Source organism: Epinephelus fuscoguttatus, linkage group LG4 (assembly GCF_011397635.1).
Source record: "Epinephelus fuscoguttatus linkage group LG4, E.fuscoguttatus.final_Chr_v1".
Taxonomy (NCBI): domain Eukaryota; kingdom Metazoa; phylum Chordata; class Actinopteri; order Perciformes; family Serranidae; genus Epinephelus; species Epinephelus fuscoguttatus.
Genome location: NC_064755.1, coordinates 24,973,197 through 24,991,510, shown reverse-complemented (window position 1 = coordinate 24,991,510; position 18,314 = coordinate 24,973,197).

The following is an 18,314-nucleotide window of genomic DNA, read 5'->3' as shown; positions in this document are numbered from 1 at the left end:
AAAAGTTTTTAGGAGCTGCTCAAGATAAGTGGCCACAGCAAAATAATGGCACGGACACAGCAAATTTCTTCACAATTAAAGGTCCAGTGTGGAAGATTTAGGGGGATGCACTGGCAGAAATAAAATAGAAGACTTTTCTTTTGTGTATAATCACCTGAAAATAAGTTGTGTTTCTGTTACCTTAGAATGAGCAGTTTGTAACGACATAGAGAGTGTATCCTCGACCCAAAAGATCACCATGTTGCACGGCCATGTTTCTACAGTAGCCGAGAACAGGCAAACCAAACACTCAGGATAGGGCCATTTGCGTTTTTTGCCCTGGACACTCAGTAGCCCAGACACAGATTTTTTTCCCACATGAAACTGCTTTATTCAGGGTTTTTACCAGTTTTAATCAGGTTCATTTGTTTTGGAGAAGATGAGACCTCTGAGGTTAATCCAGCTCCCAGTGAAAACCTCAGTGTCTGGATCTTAAGTTACCAGAGAAAAAAGTTGAACACACATTAGCAAGCGCTGGGCAAGGAACCCATCTGAACTCTGATTTGTAACATGTAAACTTATTTATTCAGTGTTTTTACCAATTTAAATTAACAGGTCTATTTGTTTTAAAGAGAAAGAGACCTCTGCGGATACTTCAGCTCCTGGTAAAAATCTTCTGAACAGTGAGCACTGAAGGAGTCCTAACCTGGAGAAGTTTTAGCTAGTTGCAATCTGAAATCCTCACTGCTGAATGCCACTATAATCTCCTAATTCCTACACACTGGACCTTTAAATATTCCAAAATTAACTAAATATAGGCTACATGGAGAAGGGACACAACATCCATGGGGCAGCATGTCATCTCTACATCCCTAAGAGCTTTTTTATGCAGATTTAACACTATTTTCCATGCTGCCTGGCAGATTTCATTCTATTAATATAGTGTTTTGTTCTGGGACTCTGCACCGAGGTTATGTTTTGATCATCTTTCCACTTGTACGACCAAATGACGTTTGATCACGGCTCACACACCGTGCCTCATTGGCACTGACGCCAACTGGTGCTTCTGAGGCAGAATGGCTGAAGGGCTTTTATCTGAATTGAATTAACTGAAGATGTTTTTTAAGTTAATATTAAAATTAAACAATATTACATAAATACTCTTAGGTAATGAGTTGAGTCAAACATATTGAATATGGTGGACTTTTTCGGGTTTACAATGAAGGTAGACACTGCCCATCTACTGGTTACATTTTGTGCCACCAGAATCAAACCATTGTAAAATAACTACAGAAACTCTAGTGATTAAATGCACATTCATGTCATTTTGATTAATTATTTTACAGTTATTTTACAGTTTCCTCTGCAAATCAAAAGACATGTTGGACACAGTGAAACTGTTTAAACTCTGTGACCTCCATCAGGAGCAAGTCTGCACCTGCAGTTTCCATCCAGGCCAGCAGGTAACCAAGGTAACAGTTTTGCACATCATCTTTGGTAACGAGTTAGGCCAAAGTGTTGCTTGGAGCTCTGCATTCTTAACAAGTTAGCCTTGTGCTTGTGATGAGCCACATGACGTGGATTGTTTGGGTTCAATTTCACTGCAGTGCTCCCAGAAATAAAAAGGCTGTTATTTTTGAAACCCCAATTTGTCTGTGGATCATTATCAGAATGGTGTTAATGTGGCAATATTCAGATAAACGAGGCAACAATTTTGTTTCCAGATTGGGAGCAATTATTTTCCAAGTAAAACAGCCAAATCTGACTGAGTTAAAAATAAGGGCCTTGTGTTAAATGGGATGGAAGTGGTGAATGTGATAATGTATGATAATATATTTTTTCTGACCTCACCCCGTGCCTGACCACAATATTACCAAAAGTGCATTTGGCATGCTCCCGGACCACCGGGCAGGCGTACGTGGGGGCACAACAACAGCCAAGTCCTTTATTTTGCTCTCTCATGGAAGAAACCTCAAATAAACCTTGAGAAATGTGCTTAGAGCAGCTTCAAGTAGCCTTTTGTTTTGTGTCTTGCTTTTCATCTCTTTAACTGAAGCATTTGCTGACACAACACAGGGGTAATGAGAATTACTTTTATTCTGTGGTTTAGATGACGATGCCTCTTGCAGGCTTTGGCATTAAGTTTTTTTCTTAGTTGTATTACTCTCTATCAGGAAATGGAATAAAAGCAATTTTCTTTAACGGGACAAAAATTCAAAGCGCCTCACATTAAAATGCCTGTGCAAAGATCCACAGAGACAGTAAGGGATCCACATCAAGACGCTGAAACACTTGGAAGCCTGAGAAATCAGAAACGTTTTCAGTTATCTGTTGAAAGTTGACACTGTGGTGAGAGACCTCTCGTTATCTCAGATTGTTTTAGGGCCGCAGCGCTGCCCAGAGAACAGGAAATAAGTACTTAGGGTAGAAATATGAAATGAATATGTAAACTACCACAGGTGTCTGTTACTTGAACTCTCTGTACTGATAACCGTAGAAAGAACCAATCACTGAATGATTATCCACCCCAGTATCATTAGTCTGATACACTATTATAGGTCTAGATGATAAGGCTGAATTCATTATCACAATATCAATTAGGATATTTACCAGTTTTAGTATACATCACAATATGACATTGAAAATCATCAAATTGATGTCCAAAGAAATGGCTCCACTCATTAATTATGAACCACTTAGTGGGCACTCATCCATTTAATGTAAGTACTTATCCTTTACAGGGTTGTGTGGGGGCTGGAGCCTATGCCAGCTGTCACTGGGCCAGAGGCAGGGTACACCCTGGACAGGTCACCAGACTATTACAGGGCTGACACACAGAGACAGACAACCATTTCCATTCACACCTACGGGCAATTTAAAGTCACCAAATAACCTGCATGTCTTTGGACTGTGGGAGGAAGCCAGAGAACCTGGAGAAAACCCACACTGACATTAAACTCCATACAGAAAGGCCCCAAGCCTGGGTTCAAACCCGCAACCCTGTGGCTGTAAGTCGATAGTGCTAACCACAGCTAGCCTGGAAATCCAGACTCAAATCTAGAAAGATTCTGAGTCTGGCCCTCACTGATACACCCTTCCTACCCAAGGGGCGGCACTAACTGAGGCATATTAAATGCCGCTGCACGCAATTGGATAGCACGATAGCCAATCAGAGCAAAAAACAAGGTGACGTATTCATTGCACTAAGCCCCATTTGTTTGCCGACCAGTGGGGCTAACTGATATATTTTGCTTTTGCCGTATCCCGTCGGCAAAACGGCAAAAACGTCCTTCCTGGAAGCGAAGGCTTCTAGAGCAGTCTTCTGTTCCTCTCTCAAAGAAAAAGATGAGTGTAGTTGGCTTAGCGTTTCTTCCAAAGCTAAATTGAATGGACGCAGTCCTTTGGCAGCTGCCATCTTGGCTGTTTACTTTTCGACTCCTATGACGCAGCGCTGTCCTCATCATGTTACGCCTGCCCAGAGCCCGCCTCTGTCAGATAGACTGATCTGATTGGTCCGATGGCGATTCAGCGTGCTCTGCTCGTCGGGGCCAGATCCCCGTGCAGTGCAAATTCGAATTTGGCATCTGGATTTCCAGGTTAAACCACAGCATCATTGTGCCTCAAATTCATTTCAATCAGGAGAGACTCGTTTTTAGTTTGGTGAAAGAGAACATTTTTTATAGCACATGCACATGAGAATGAAAATGTGAAAAGTCTTTGGCGATTAGACCCCTTCGAGATGGTGTGCGTTTAAGGAGGGTGATGAATCCGTAGTCAAATAGAGATGATTGGAGCAAGCATTGGAGTGGGAGAGGGAGAACTGTGAATGAATGAGCACAGGAAAGTCTTCCTGATTGAAGTTAAGGTGAGCTTCATTTCATGCCAGGTTTTTTGGGGGGTTTTTGGTAATTTTTGGGAAATTTGTTTCAGAATATGCACCAATCAAAATCAGTGAATCACAGTCTGTACTCAGGCCTCAGTATCGCTACCTGTCTTGTAGAGGAGTCTTGTGCCAAAATCGAGATGTGCAAACCTTAAATGCGTTTTAAGAGAATTGCAGCACAGCTTTGCAGCTCTCCTCAGCTTTACAGAGTGTTTTTGCGTCTTTCAGCCCTCTGTCTGGGTTGTCCAGTTTCACTGTTTTGATTCACTCTCACTGCTCTCATAGAGTTGTTTCTGGCAACAGCAGGCATCTTTTATCGGTTAAAAAAACCTCTAAAACCCACTGTGCCTGCTCAGCACCAAACAGCAGACGGTAACAGTTAGTGTCTACCTGTAGCTGAAGGTTATGGATCATTTATCACCTGAAAAGCTGAATGTTGCCCTCAGAAATCTGTCAATACCAAAAACTGAACTAAAAGAGAGTGGATATTGAGCTTACATTCATCAAATGGACACAAACAAACCTCTAAATGAACATTAATGCTCAGCATCTGCCAGATGTCTCATACAGTTTTTAAATATAGGTGGGAAGTCCTGTATAATAATCACATGTTGTGTATATTTTCCCAACAGAACACGTCTCCTTTTGACATACAGTGATAAACAATGTTGTTTTAGGGTATTCTTCTCGACTGGTCCAAGTCTGCTCATCCTTTAATGTATTTGGTAAGTAGGTGAAGCACCAAGAGCCACCTGAGCAAACTTGTCATGTATACACTGCAAACACCCCACAGTAGCAGCCCTTATGTAGAGTGACATCACTGTGAGCAGACAAGACAAACAGAGGAAGAATCTTTGTTTTACAGCATTGAACGAAAAGCAGACACATTGTAGTGAAAACTGTTGGTATAATCCCAGTAAGTGAATATCAGTGTTAGAAGTGTTGTGTTTCACTTAAGTCCTTTTTATCTAATCTTTTATACATCAAGGATATGAGACGAAGTGGTCAGCTATTGAAATGGCAGATGATTCATTTTTATTGATCTAACAGCTGCAGTAACAGAGGAATGTCAGACAGTCCTCAATGACTGTATTGCATGGGATTATTCTTCCAGAAAGAAATCGAAGAGTTTCCCGCTGTGACGGCGGCCACACTGAGTGCTGCTGTTTGTCTTTTGGGTTTGGTGGAGTTTGATGGAAAACTGGCCCCTCTCTCAAAGCAATACATTTATCTTGCATTCACACACAGAGGGGCAGAAAGAGATGGGCTGAAGGAGGAGAAGCGGTGAGACTAGAGGGCGAGAAATTATCCACAATTTCATGCATTTCCCATTTTTTCCCTCTCAGTGAGCCACTTTTCATACCCATAGGCTGCGTCATATGTCACCAGCTCCATTTCATTATTGCACAGAGTGTTGCAAGTAAACACGTAGATGCCGATTTGGTTCAGGGTGTTTATCTCTGTTGAGTCACATACAGTGGCTGTAGAGACAACATCAAGCAGCGTACACTTTGTTACATGTGATTTACATTAATACAGAAAGCCAGGCTATCCACACAGGGTTACACACAATCAAATAAATGATAGTTTTTTCCCGTGCTTTCACGCCTGTCTTACAGTCGTTACCAGATCGGGGGTTTGATTAGTTGTCATGAAGATGACTAGGTGTGAATTCCTGTCACACACATGGCTGCAAATGAAAAGTGGTCATGACCCTTGTCCTTCGCCAAAGGTGGTCCTCAGCATCAGATGTGAAGAGCCTCAATGTTCTTTCTTCTGATTACTTTTTTCCTCCTGATTACTTTGTTGTGCAGTTTTGTACAAAAAAGCTGCTCATACCAGCTAACATCTGACTTTTTAATGCAATGGGAATGGTTTCGATCAGCATTGACACTGGCGCCAAATGACTCTGCAGCAGTCATGGGTATTTATCGGCATTGATAAGAACACAACACCTTGGTGAAAGCACCAATTTTAGCTCCTTTACTGGCAAGATGCAATAAGGGGTCCATCTCCACCCCAAGCAGCACTCAAACATCAATTCAAATTAGTCTGCACCAGCTATGAAAGACTGAATAACAAAGAGATACACCAAAAGAAGTAACCACCGTAAAGTTTTCATAGGCCTCCATGCTCCTCTCTACGGTTTACCTGTTCGCTGGCCCGTCCGTGATGTTGAACGTGACACACCCACAAAAGACAGAACACTGACAAGACAGTACAGACCATACAAAACAGTGGATACAGGACAGGGCAATTTAGCACAGAGCAGGAGAGCAAAATGTCGTTCTTTGTCTGGTGTTGTGTTTTATGTGTATGTGTATGCATATGTGTGTGTGTGTGTGTGTGTGTGTGTGTGTGTGTGTGTGTGTGTGTGTGTGTGTGTGTGTGAATGTATGTGCAGTAAGGCGCGTAAGGAAGAAAGACAGGGAGAAGAGGGTGAGTGTGGGCATGCTAAATTTGGTGGAAATGACTTATTAGACCTCCCTCAGTCCATACCAGCTGATGTTTACTGTGTCTTGAATTCATTCATTTTCTTGTCCGGGCTCACATGTAGTTTTCCCTGTTGCATGTGATGTCATTCACCACTTCAGTTCTCATCTCCTAGGGGACCATAAAAGACCACCTGCATACTTTAGCTTGTGTTATGCATTTGGTCGTGTGTGTGAGTGTGTGCATCTGTCTGTCCATACCGTTTCTCAGTCTTGCAAACTACCAGACAAATCGGTATAATATTTCGTGTGCACACTCATGACTGTACGCTCAAGCATCTCTCTTTGTTCTGTTGAATCATTATTGTTGAAAAACCCTTTTTATTGACCTTCATATACCGTCATTGACTGCTGACTCCTCACTCCTCTTAACCAGATGGTAGGGGCTCCAGGTTTTGTGAATATTGTCTGTTAAAAAAACAACAACAAAAAACGTACCGTCTGTTGCAGGCCAAGTTTTGGCCATGTTGTGTCTCAGTAACATCTCAGAAACATTTAGTCTCATTTTGAACCAGAGCATCTGGAGATTAATTCAACACCTGATGTGTTATTATCCACTTAAGTGTGGTACCTTACAAGATGAATAAACTCTCCACTTTTGTTATTTTCTCTACCATCTTGACTTTAAGGGAGTTTTGAGGGCCAATTCCACGCCGCAGCTCTCCGCAGTCTCCCAGCTTCGTTATGTCCTCCGTACGCCATCATACCATACCAGGACAGTTTCATATGCTGAGCCTTTTGCCTGCCTGATTTTGTAGACTTGCAGATTTTGTTGATCTGATCATTTTTCCTTAATGTTTGTGCTTCTACCATAAGTAATAAGCAGGCTATGTGGTCAAATGGTTTCTTTCTTTATCTATTCTGTGTTTATTGCTCTTAATTCCCACTTTGTTGTGCTGTAGCCACAGACAAAGTCCAGTTATGAATGACACAGATCAAAAACTTTCACCCCGATAATTACATCAAAGCCTGTCTATAGTTCACATACAGTGTCTGTTGGCAGGAAAAATCGATCTCCTCTGTGCAACATGCCGCAGCTCCATCAAAAATAGGTGAGTTGTGTATTTTTATTAGCTTCTTGGATGTGTTTCTGTGCGTCTGCTGAGCATCTGTTATGCGTCCGTTGGAATTAAAAGAATTGTTTAGCATGGCTGTTGTCAGCTCAGGTGATTGCCCGGCAGAGATCGGCACTCTACTGAGTGCACTTTTCTCGTTGTGTTTGCAGCCTAATAACACTGGAGAGAGTTTAGCTGGAGGAAGGATTATTATGCTAAGGCTCATTTATTGGGGTCAGCTCAGTGGTTCAATGCTTGTCATTGTCACTTCAAACTGAGCTGCAGTCCCTTTTGATGTTTCCTGTGTTCACATAGGAACACCTACCCAGCTCCTACGTCCTCACAATGTTCAAAGACATGTACAGTACAGGCCAAAAGTTTGGACACACCTTCTCATTCAATGCGTTTTCTTTATTTTCATGACTATTTACATTGTAGATTCTCACTGAAGGCATCAAAACTATGAATGAACACATGTGGAGTTATGTACTTAACAAAAAAAGGTGAAATAACTGAAAACATGTTTTATATTCTAGTTTCTTCAAAATAGCCACCCTTTGCTCTGATTACTGCTTTGCACACTCTTGGCATTCTCTCGATGAGCTTCAAGAGGTAGTCACCTGAAATGGTTTCCACTTCACAGGTGTGCCTTATCAGGGTTAATTAGTGGAATTTCTTGCTTTATCAATGGGGTTGGGACCATCAGTTGTGTTGTGCAGAAGTCAGATTAATACACAGCCGACAGCCCTATTGGACAACTGTTAAAATTCATATTATGGCAAGAACCAATCAGCTAACTAAAGAAAAACGAGTGGCCATCATTACTTTAAGAAATGAAGGTCAGTCAGTCCGGAAAATTGCAAAAACTTTAAATGTGTCCCCAAGTGGAGTCGCAAAAACCATCAAGCGCTACAACGAAACTGGCACACATGAGGACCGACCCAGGAAAGGAAGACCAAGAGTCACCTCTGCTTCTGAGGATAAGTTCATCCGAGTCACCAGCCTCAGAAAGCGCAAGTTAACAGCAGCTCAGATCAGAGACCAGATGAATGCCACACAGAGTTCTAGCAGCAGACCCATCTCTAGAACAACTGTTAAGAGGAGACTGCGCGAATCAGGCCTTCATGGTCAAATAGCTGCTAGGAAACCACTGCTAAGGAGAGGCAACAAGCAGAAGAGATTTGTTTGGGCCGAGAAACACAAGGAATGGACATTAGACCAGTGGAAATCTGTGCTTTGGTCTGATGAGTCCAAATTTGAGATCTTTGGTTCCAACCGCCGTGTCTTTGTGAGACGCAGAAAAGGTGAAGGTGGATTCCACATGCCTGGTTCCCACTGTGAAGCATGGAGGAGGAGGTGTGATGGTGTGGGGGTGTTTTGCTGGTGACACTGTTGGGGATTTATTCAAAATTGAAGGCACACTGAACCAGCATGGCTACCACAGCATCCTGCAGCGACATGCCATCCCATCCGGTTTGCGTTTAGTTGGACGATCATTTATTTTTCAACAGGACAATGACCCCAAACACACCTCCAGGCTGTGGAAGGGCTATTTGACCAAGAAGGAGAGTGATGGAGTGCTGCGGCAGATGACCTGGCCTCCACAGTCACCGGACCTGAACCCAATCCAGATGGTTTGGGGTGAGCTGGACCGCAGAGTGAAGGCAAAGGGGCCAACAAGTGCTAAACACCTCTGGGAACTCCTTCAAGACTGTTGGAAAACCATTTCAGGTGACTACCTCTTGAAGCTCATGGAGAGAATGCCAAGAGTGTGCAAAGCAGTAATCAGAGCAAAGGGTGGCTATTTTGAAGAAACTAGAATATAAAACATGTTTTCAGTTATTTCACTTTTTTTTGTTAAGTACATAACTCCACATGTGTTCATTCATAGTTTTGATGCCTTCAGTGAGAATCTACAATGTAAATAGTCATGAAAATAAAGAAAACGCATTGAATGAGAAGGTGTGTCCAAACTTTTGGCCTGTACTGTAGGTGGTGAACAAAATAATGTAAACACCTGAAGAACATTAATTCAAAGGACCTTAAAAGAAGCATTGCATTCAGAACAGCATCAAAGCCTCTGAATGCTGTCGCCCAAGTCCTCGCCTTTAATACTGAACCACCTCTCTTGCATCTGTTTATCAGTAGGGTGTCATTATCACCCAGGAACATGCAGCCATCACAAAGATGGCCCCATATTCCAGTTTGAACCACTGGGTGCAATAGCTCCCGTAAAATATATTCATTGGTTGTTACGTAACCAGGCAAAATAATCATAGGGCCTGATGACTCCCAAAAGATGCCATGCCAAGACTATTATGGATCCCTCACGCTGTTTAACAGATGGCAGCAAATACTGCTGCCGACACTGTCTACAGTACATTTGGCTCACGAGAAACACACGAGTAATCTGTGCGTATGATTGGAAGGTTGAATACATCACACATACATTTATGGCTCTGCTGAATTCTTGATTCAGCATCCTACAGTCTGTTTCTAACAGACCCTTGCTTTGGATGCAGTTCTGACTATAGGAATATATGTATTAGGAATAAAGGGTCATTTATGCTCCTTTTACGAAAATAGATACATCCATTTCATCACAGCCCTCATACTTCCATGCATCCTTTATGTAGGCACAGATACAGCTATAGGTACTAAGGCGTCACACAGCAACAAATGAGGTGACAGTGGAGGAAGTCACAGTGTTGTGCCTTTGAATAAAGGCAGCATTGTGAGGGTTTCTGCAGCCATTTATCGTTACATCCCGACACGTGGACGGAGAATTCTTTTCACTATATTACCAATCGGTTCCGGTCTGCCATTATTTAGATTTCTTTGTCGTCTCCTACGGTTGTATCTTACTTGAACTATACCTCACTGCCTCCATGATCTCCGGTATTTTGCCTCGTTTCTGCTTACGTATGCGAGTCAACCCCAAGTCCATTCATTCCTATCGGAATCTCAGTCATATCCAATGTGCCTGTGAAACTTCAGTCCAGAATTCACCTTGAGTACATAAAAAAAATGACAGTATGACAGTGTGCTAGCTTAGCTAACCGGCTGCTATCCGGCTAACAGGCTAGTTCCTTTAATTCAGTTGCCTGTGTTTATTGTCAAGTGAGTTTGTAGGATTAAAAATAACTTGTTTATCTAGTTTTAACACATGGTGAATCTGAGTAATGTTTTTCTGCTGAAATATGGTTATACAGTCTAAACAGTCTGACTGTCATTATGACTCGTTTAGCCATTCATACCTCTTTTTATTTAACAGTTCACAATACATGCCATGTCCCTAGCAGATCCTCTTTTTTTAATGTTCCAAGCGCATATTCCAAACTACTGGATGGCGAAAATGGACAAAAGCTGGAGCCTATCCCAGCTGACATTGGGCGAGAGGCGGGGTACATCCTGAGAAAAGTTGGCAGACTATTGCAGGGCTGATACATAGAGACATACAACTGTTCACACTCACGGGCACTTTAGAGTCACCATCATCATCTTTTAGTTTCTGAGAGTGCAGTCAATGTGAAAAAATCTGTTTACACACACACACACGCACGCACACACACACACACACACACACACACACACACTGTTAGTAGAGAAACTAATGTTCAATGTTCTGTCAAATGTGTCTTGTATAAGATGGAAATCTCTCTGTGAGAAATTCTGAAATTCTGTGTTGTGTCTTGCTCATCTTTAATACTGATAAAATTTGAATCCGTGCAGATTTTGAGAAACCAGGAGACCTCATTTTCCTTCAGATGAATACAAAGTCCTTACACCTTAGACGCCGCAAAACAAACCTAAAAGCCACTAAGATAGTGTCTGACAAGCCATCTACAGCTTTCCAACAATAATAATAGATGAGTGTCCCTCTCCAGCGAGAGTGCTTATTACACAGACCACATATACACTGTGTCATGGTACATTAGTGCTGAAATACATCCCATAATCATATTCATTAAATCCTAGGGATGTACAAAAAAAGAGAAAAAAATTGGATTTGCATGAGTACAGCTCCATTAGGGTGCAGTGTTTCTTTTATTATGGCCATTAATTGAACACGTCTCCACTTAAGGGGCAGAGAGAGAAAATAAAACAAATGTGTGTGGGTTTGTTGTCAACCAGAAGTAACTTTATTATTAGTGTTGGAACAAAAGGAGACTTGTCACCTCTTTATTTGTTGCCCAGCTAAGTAAACACAAGAGATGGGGGACCAATATCAATTAGACCAAACTTTAAGGGACTCACTTTGGAGCCTGACTAACACAAGACTCATCATTTAGCTGCTTAAGTCTTCACATCAAATAATAGCTGTGTGCTTTATGCAGTTTTCTTTGTTGCTTTAAAGTTGATTTATCATTTATTTGAATTCAGAAGTGGCTTTCACAATTGTCAGCCTTCAGCATAAACACAAAGGGATACGCAATTTTGTAATTTGCAAATTAATAACACTTCGGGCTCTTTTGTGTAACATTTAATGCTATAATGATTGATGTGTATGCCAATGGAACATCAAAGAGTAGAAATGAGTAGAGAATACTCCAGTAGAGAAAAAAAAAAACATGTTTATTTTAATAATAAAATGACTCAGAAGTTGTATTTTTCTTTTAAGCTTCAGAACAACTACACTCCACCAAACTGCTTTCTCTGGCATTAGTCTGACAAAAAGAAGACAAACAAAATTACCTGCATGTTTTTCATCAATCTAGTTGTTATCTTTGGGAAAGCAGCACTTAACACTTTCTCCAAGGACCCGTTTGTCAGCAATTACTAGATGTCAAGTAAAAAGACAGGAAGTGAATAGTCCAACAGGAATCTTGAGTGTTGCTATACTTCTTCTTTTAAATCGTCTATGTCTGATATGCATTGTCATATCTTGTTGCCTGTTTATGTACAGTACAGGCCAAAAGTTTGGACACACCTTCTCATTCAATGTGTTTTCTTTATTTTCATGACTATTTACATTGTAGATTCTCACTGAAGGCATCAAAACTATGAATGAACACATGTGGAGTTATGTACTTAACAAAAAAAAGGTGAAATAACTGAAAACATGTTTTATATTCTAGTTTCTTCAAAATAGCCACCCTTTGCTCTGATTACTGCTTTGCACACTCTTGGCATTCTCTCGATGAGCTTCAAGAGGTAGTCACCTGAAATGGTTTTCCAACAGTCTTGAAGGAGTTCCCAGAGGTGTTTAGCACTTGTTGGCCCCTTTGCCTTCACTCTGCGGTCCAGCTCACCCCAAACCATCTGGATTGGGTTCAGGTCTGGTGACTGTGGAGGCCAGGTCATCTGCCGCAGCACTCCATCACTCTCCTTCTTGGTCAAATAGCCCTTACACAGCCTGGAGGTGTGTTTGGGGTCATTGTCCTGTTGAAAAATAAATGATCGTCCAACTAAACGCAAACTGGATGGGATGGCATGTCGCTGCAGGATGCTGTGGTAGCCATGCTGGTTCAGTGTGCCTTCAATTTTGAATAAATCCCCAACAGTGTCACCAGCAAAACACCCCCACCATCACACCTCCTCCTCCATGCTTCACAGTGGGAACCAGGCATGTGGAATCCATCCGTTCACCTTTTCTGCGTCTCACAAAGACACGGCGGTTGGAACCAAAGATCTCAAATTTGGACTCATCAGACCAAAGCACAGATTTCCACTGGTCTAATGTCCATTCCTTGTGTTTCTCGGCCCAAACAAATCTCTTCTGCTTGTTGCCTCTCCTTAGCAGTGGTTTCCTAGCAGCTATTTGACCATGAAGGCCTGATTCGCACAGTCTCCTCTTAACAGTTGTTCTAGAGATGGGTCTGCTGCTAGAACTCTGTGTGGCATTCATCTGGTCTCTGATCTGAGCTGCTGTTAACTTGCGATTTCTGAGGCTGGTGACTCGGATGAACTTATCCTCAGAAGCAGAGGTGACTCTTGGTCTTCCTTTCCTGGGTCGGTCCTCATGTGTGCCAGTTTCGTTGTAGCGCTTGATGGTTTTTGCGACTCCACTTGGGGACACATTTAAAGTTTTTGCAATTTTCCGGACTGACCTTCATTTCTTAAAGTAATGATGGCCACTCGTTTTTCTTTAGTTAGCTGATTGGTTCTTGCCATAATATGAATTTTAACAGTTGTCCAATAGGGCTGTTGGCTGTGTATTAACCTGACTTCTGCACAACACAACTGATGGTCCCAACCTCATTGATAAAGCAAGAAATTCCACTAATTAACCCTGATAAGGCACACCTGTGAAGTGGAAACCATTTCAGGTGACTACCTCTTGAAGCTCATGGAGAGAATGCGAAGAGTGTGCAAAGCAGTAATCAGAGCAAAGGGTGGCTATTTTGAAGAAACTAGAATATAAAACATGTTTTCAGTTATTTCACCTTTTTTTTGTTAAGTACATAACTCCACATGTGTTCATTCATAGTTTTGATGCCTTCAGTGAGAATCTACAATGTAAATAGTCATGAAAATAAAGAAAACGCATTGAATGAGAAGGTGTGTCCAAACTTTTGGCCTGTACTGTATGCCGGTTAGCAACTGGCTTCACTACAGATGCAACCTATTAGGGAATATTGGAGTGGCTGAGACATGGCATTGATTTCATGAGAGTGCTTTCTATCAACATGCTCTTGGAGCGCTGAAAATGGTCATCAGTGATGCCACATTGTATTGGGTCATTTGTTTCAGCTATACACACTTCTCAAATTGAGAAAGCTTGTCCTCAGAAGATACTCAGGTCCGCAGTTGTTACGTAGTCTGTGCTAAATTGTGTTTGTTCCCGAAGCACAGGTGTTGTGAACTGCAGCAATTTTAAACAGGATGCCAGTTGTTGACCCAAACAGTGTGACAAGATGAGAGAAAGAGAGAGAAGAGGGAGCAGTAATTTAGATTTTCATCTCACCAGATGAGTAAGTGTAGAGACGGTGCTAGGCAACCCTGCCTCCTAGAAATTACGTGTATATACTACTAATTTGCCGATTACATTAAAATATAATTGCTGCTGAAATTGATCAGTGCGAAGGTGGTCCGGCTTGTTTGTGCATGAGCTTGATACGAGAGACTGATGTTGACATCCTGACTCCATGTGGTTATGGTTAGGCAACAGAGGCACTTTAGTTAAAGTTAGAGAAAGACTTCTGGTTTCAACCAAAGGTAAAATCTTTCACCAACCTTAATCAAAAGTTTAACATTTTGGGAAGTTCCAGAACTGAAGAAGCTTCTTGGATGAGAGGCGAAACGTCTTCAAGAAACGCGAGTAAGTCCAGTTGCCTACGATATAGCACTTACGATTACCATGACCTGAATGACTGAGAATCCTCACCGACAATAGACTACAAGTATTTCATTTTTTTTAAACTTTAGTGCAACACACACCACCGCCATATGCCGCGCGTCAAAATGCCCGCCTCCATTATATTTGCCAGCCGACGCGCCGCGCCGCTCTGCTTCAGCCCACTGCTTTATTTCCAGTGCGGCCGGCACTGCGAGAAGAGCCTTTTATGTACTTCTCGGCCACCGTAGTATCACCTCCCGTTGCTTCAAATTTTTATTAAGACGATTTTAATAAGAAACTCACCCATGAAATCCAAGTTGTTGTTGCCTCAAAGTTTTTCCTCTTCTTCTTCCGTTACTAGCAGTTGGCAACCGTTGGCAACTAGTGTAGGTTCAGCCACCTAGCGGGCTGGGGTGGAAAATATACTTTAGTGTCGACGGTGCCGCTGCGCGCTGCTGCCAATGTGTGTTGGGGGGCGGCACTTGACGGCCACAGTGCCGCGCCGGCGGCAGTGTGTGTTGCACTTTTGGGGGTCTTGGGTGCAGAAGTTCATGAAAAGAACACCTGTCCAACTGTTAAACATGGGGGTGAATCGATCATGCTTTGAGCTTGTGTTGTAGCCAGTGGCACGGGAAACATTTCACGGGTAGAGGGAGGAATGGATTCAGTTAAATTCCAGGAAATTCTAGAAGCAAACATCACAGCATGGGTGAAAAAGTTGAAGTTGAAGAGAGGATGACTTCTGTCTTAGGACAATGATCCTAAACACACCTCGAAATCCACAATGGATGTCCTCAAAAGGCACAAGCTGAAGGTTTTGCCATGGCCCTCACAGCCCCTGACCTAAACATTATTGAAAATCTGTGGATAGACCCCAATAGCAGTGCATGCAAGACAGCCCAATAATCTCACAGAGCTAGAAGCCTTTTGCTGTAAGAATGGGTAAAAATCACCCAAACAAGAACTGAAAGACTCTTAGCTGGCTGCAAAAAGTGGTAAGAAGTTATCATACTTGCCAAAGGGGGCGCGACTAAATACTGACCATGCAGGGAGCTCAAACTTTTGTTTCAGGCCCTTTTCCTTTTTTGTTATTTTGAAACTGTAAAAGACTGAAATTAAAAAGTAATCATGCTTAAATTATTGAGGAAATGTCTCATCTTTAATGTTTTCCCTTGTGAAAACCAGGTCATCTTATGCTTACTTAGCTATCCACAGTAACAAATTTTGATCAGGGGTGCCTAAACTTGCATGCAACTCTATCATTGTAGACTAAGTAACAGAAACACGTCTTTGTATGAAAAACAGTTCAAACAACAACAAACTAATAGCCTACATTCTCCAAAATAACTGTAACGTTGAATTAACACCTCTCCTAAATTGTTTTACCTAAATCTGACATAATAACATTCATGATGGTATAATTTACTGCATGGCTGTTGTGTTAGACTGCATTAGCTAGACGTACCTGATAAAACTATGTACTACTATAAATGATTTGTATGCTCAACCTGTTAATATTCCTCGATAATCCTATCCAAATTTTATTCCTTATTATTTTAATATTTGACTTTTTATCACTCAAATTTAGCCCATTGTTAATATTTACTATACACTATACACAGGCTTATGTACTGCCAATGCTACTATCAGCATGTGGTTGTCATACATTCTGTCCACTAGAGGGCATTCCAACATTACTGAAAAACACTTTGAATTTGGAAAGTGATACCTTTCTTGCTAAGTAATTAAGTAGGAAGTAATTAGGCTTAGGCACAAAATGAATGAGGTCAACTTGTCAACTTTGATGAACATTTTAAATCTCAAGTCACTTCTTAAATGGTCAGGTTTGGTGATCTCTGTGGGTGCATCGCTTTCTGCCATTTCCAAAATTGCAACGTTACAGGTAAATGTAAGCACGCTGAGTGTGAGAACGTGACTTGCAAAACTTAACTGGTTATCTGATGTGACAAAAACATTTGGTTTTTAATTGCAGTTAGGCTAAGGGTGCGTTTGTAAATAGTCACTTTGAGCACCAGAGTGCACTCTGGCACAAGCTGAACCATTCGTGAATTCTGAGTGCTGTTGGAAGATACCGTTTGGTTATTCAGAGCACACACTTAGAGCAGCAGAGTCTAGCTTACTCTGGGCGAGCTGTCTGAGGACACGGAGCAGCAAGGCAGGAAGGACAAGATTCACTTAAGTCAGCAAACACATAAAATATAAGATTTAAAAAATACACAATTTAAATGAGTAAATTCAGCATTCAATTAGTGTATTTTTTACTCTTTGATTTATATTCAGTTTAGTTTATTTGCATGTGCATGTATAGAAAATAGAAGAAATTAAAAGTTAAAACACTGTGCAACAGAGGTTAGAAACCAAAAATGGCTTATGAAGGTACCTCCCCCATTAAATAACAACGATCATACATAAAAAGAAAACGATAAAAGCAAAGAGATGTATTTTCAGATGTTTTTTTAATGATGATAATGTAGATGATGAATGCAGAGATGGAAGAAGGTTGTTCCAAAGAGATGGTCCTCTGTATTTCAATGAATATTGACTAGGAGAAGTCCGACAATATGAAAGATAAAAGTCATGAATGAGATGTACATATTTATACATGAATACACAAGTCTCGTATATGTTGACAACAAATTTCTTTTAAATAAGAAAAATCTTACTGAGAGACCAAAATTCATTCCAGCAGCTCTCATATATCTTGTAAATGTAATCTCTGTGAGCCAGGGCTGACTAGGAACAAACAAACCAGTCTTCATGCAGACAGTGTTGGTTTACTCATCAGGTTGAGTCAACATCTTGTCTCTTCTGTGATGCTGATTAACTTAACAGGTCACAGCAGCTCTATCGACCCTGTGGATGGAACAGGCCTCAGATGGTCGCAGATTTCTCACAAAGTATTTGCCAGACGCATCTAATCAATGGCTTTATAGCCACCAAACTAACGGCCAAAAACCTGTGCTGCTGTATTAGGATCGCCCCTTTGGTCTGAAGTTTCTGGAATAGGAGCACCGCACTTGTAGACTGACACAAGGCTTCCTTTACATCTGAAACAATCAAATACGTTTAGATGTGATGGTAAAGACAACAGACTTTGGCGAAAAGCATTCTTCCTCTCTGTCTCTTTTGCAGGCGTACTAAGGCCACGAAGGGCTACAAGGGAAACTCCAAGGCGTTACAACTTCTCTAATACAGGAATAAATCTAGATTAAATATTCAAATGTATTTCTTAAAGTTAATTGAAGTTAATTAGTCGTAATATTCTCAAATTAAAATATTAACGATCTCAGCCAGATCCTAAACATTAATTTTGTTGTTTTCTAGTTCTGTTTTCTCTGTCATAAGGTGCTCCAGACACTCCCTCCTGACCCGCAGTAACCCCATTCACACCATTTCCATCACCTGTCGCTCACTTATTCAGCTGCGTCCCATTCCCCTAATTAGTCTAGCAGCACATAGGCTGTATCAGTCCATTTCTGTTTTTGCCAGATTGTCAAGTGTGCATCCACCTAGCTTTCAAGCCTTTATTCTGCCTGCCTGACCAGCTGTCTGATCCACAGTTATGAATCTCCTTTTAGCACTTTATTGGATTTCTTTGCCTGATC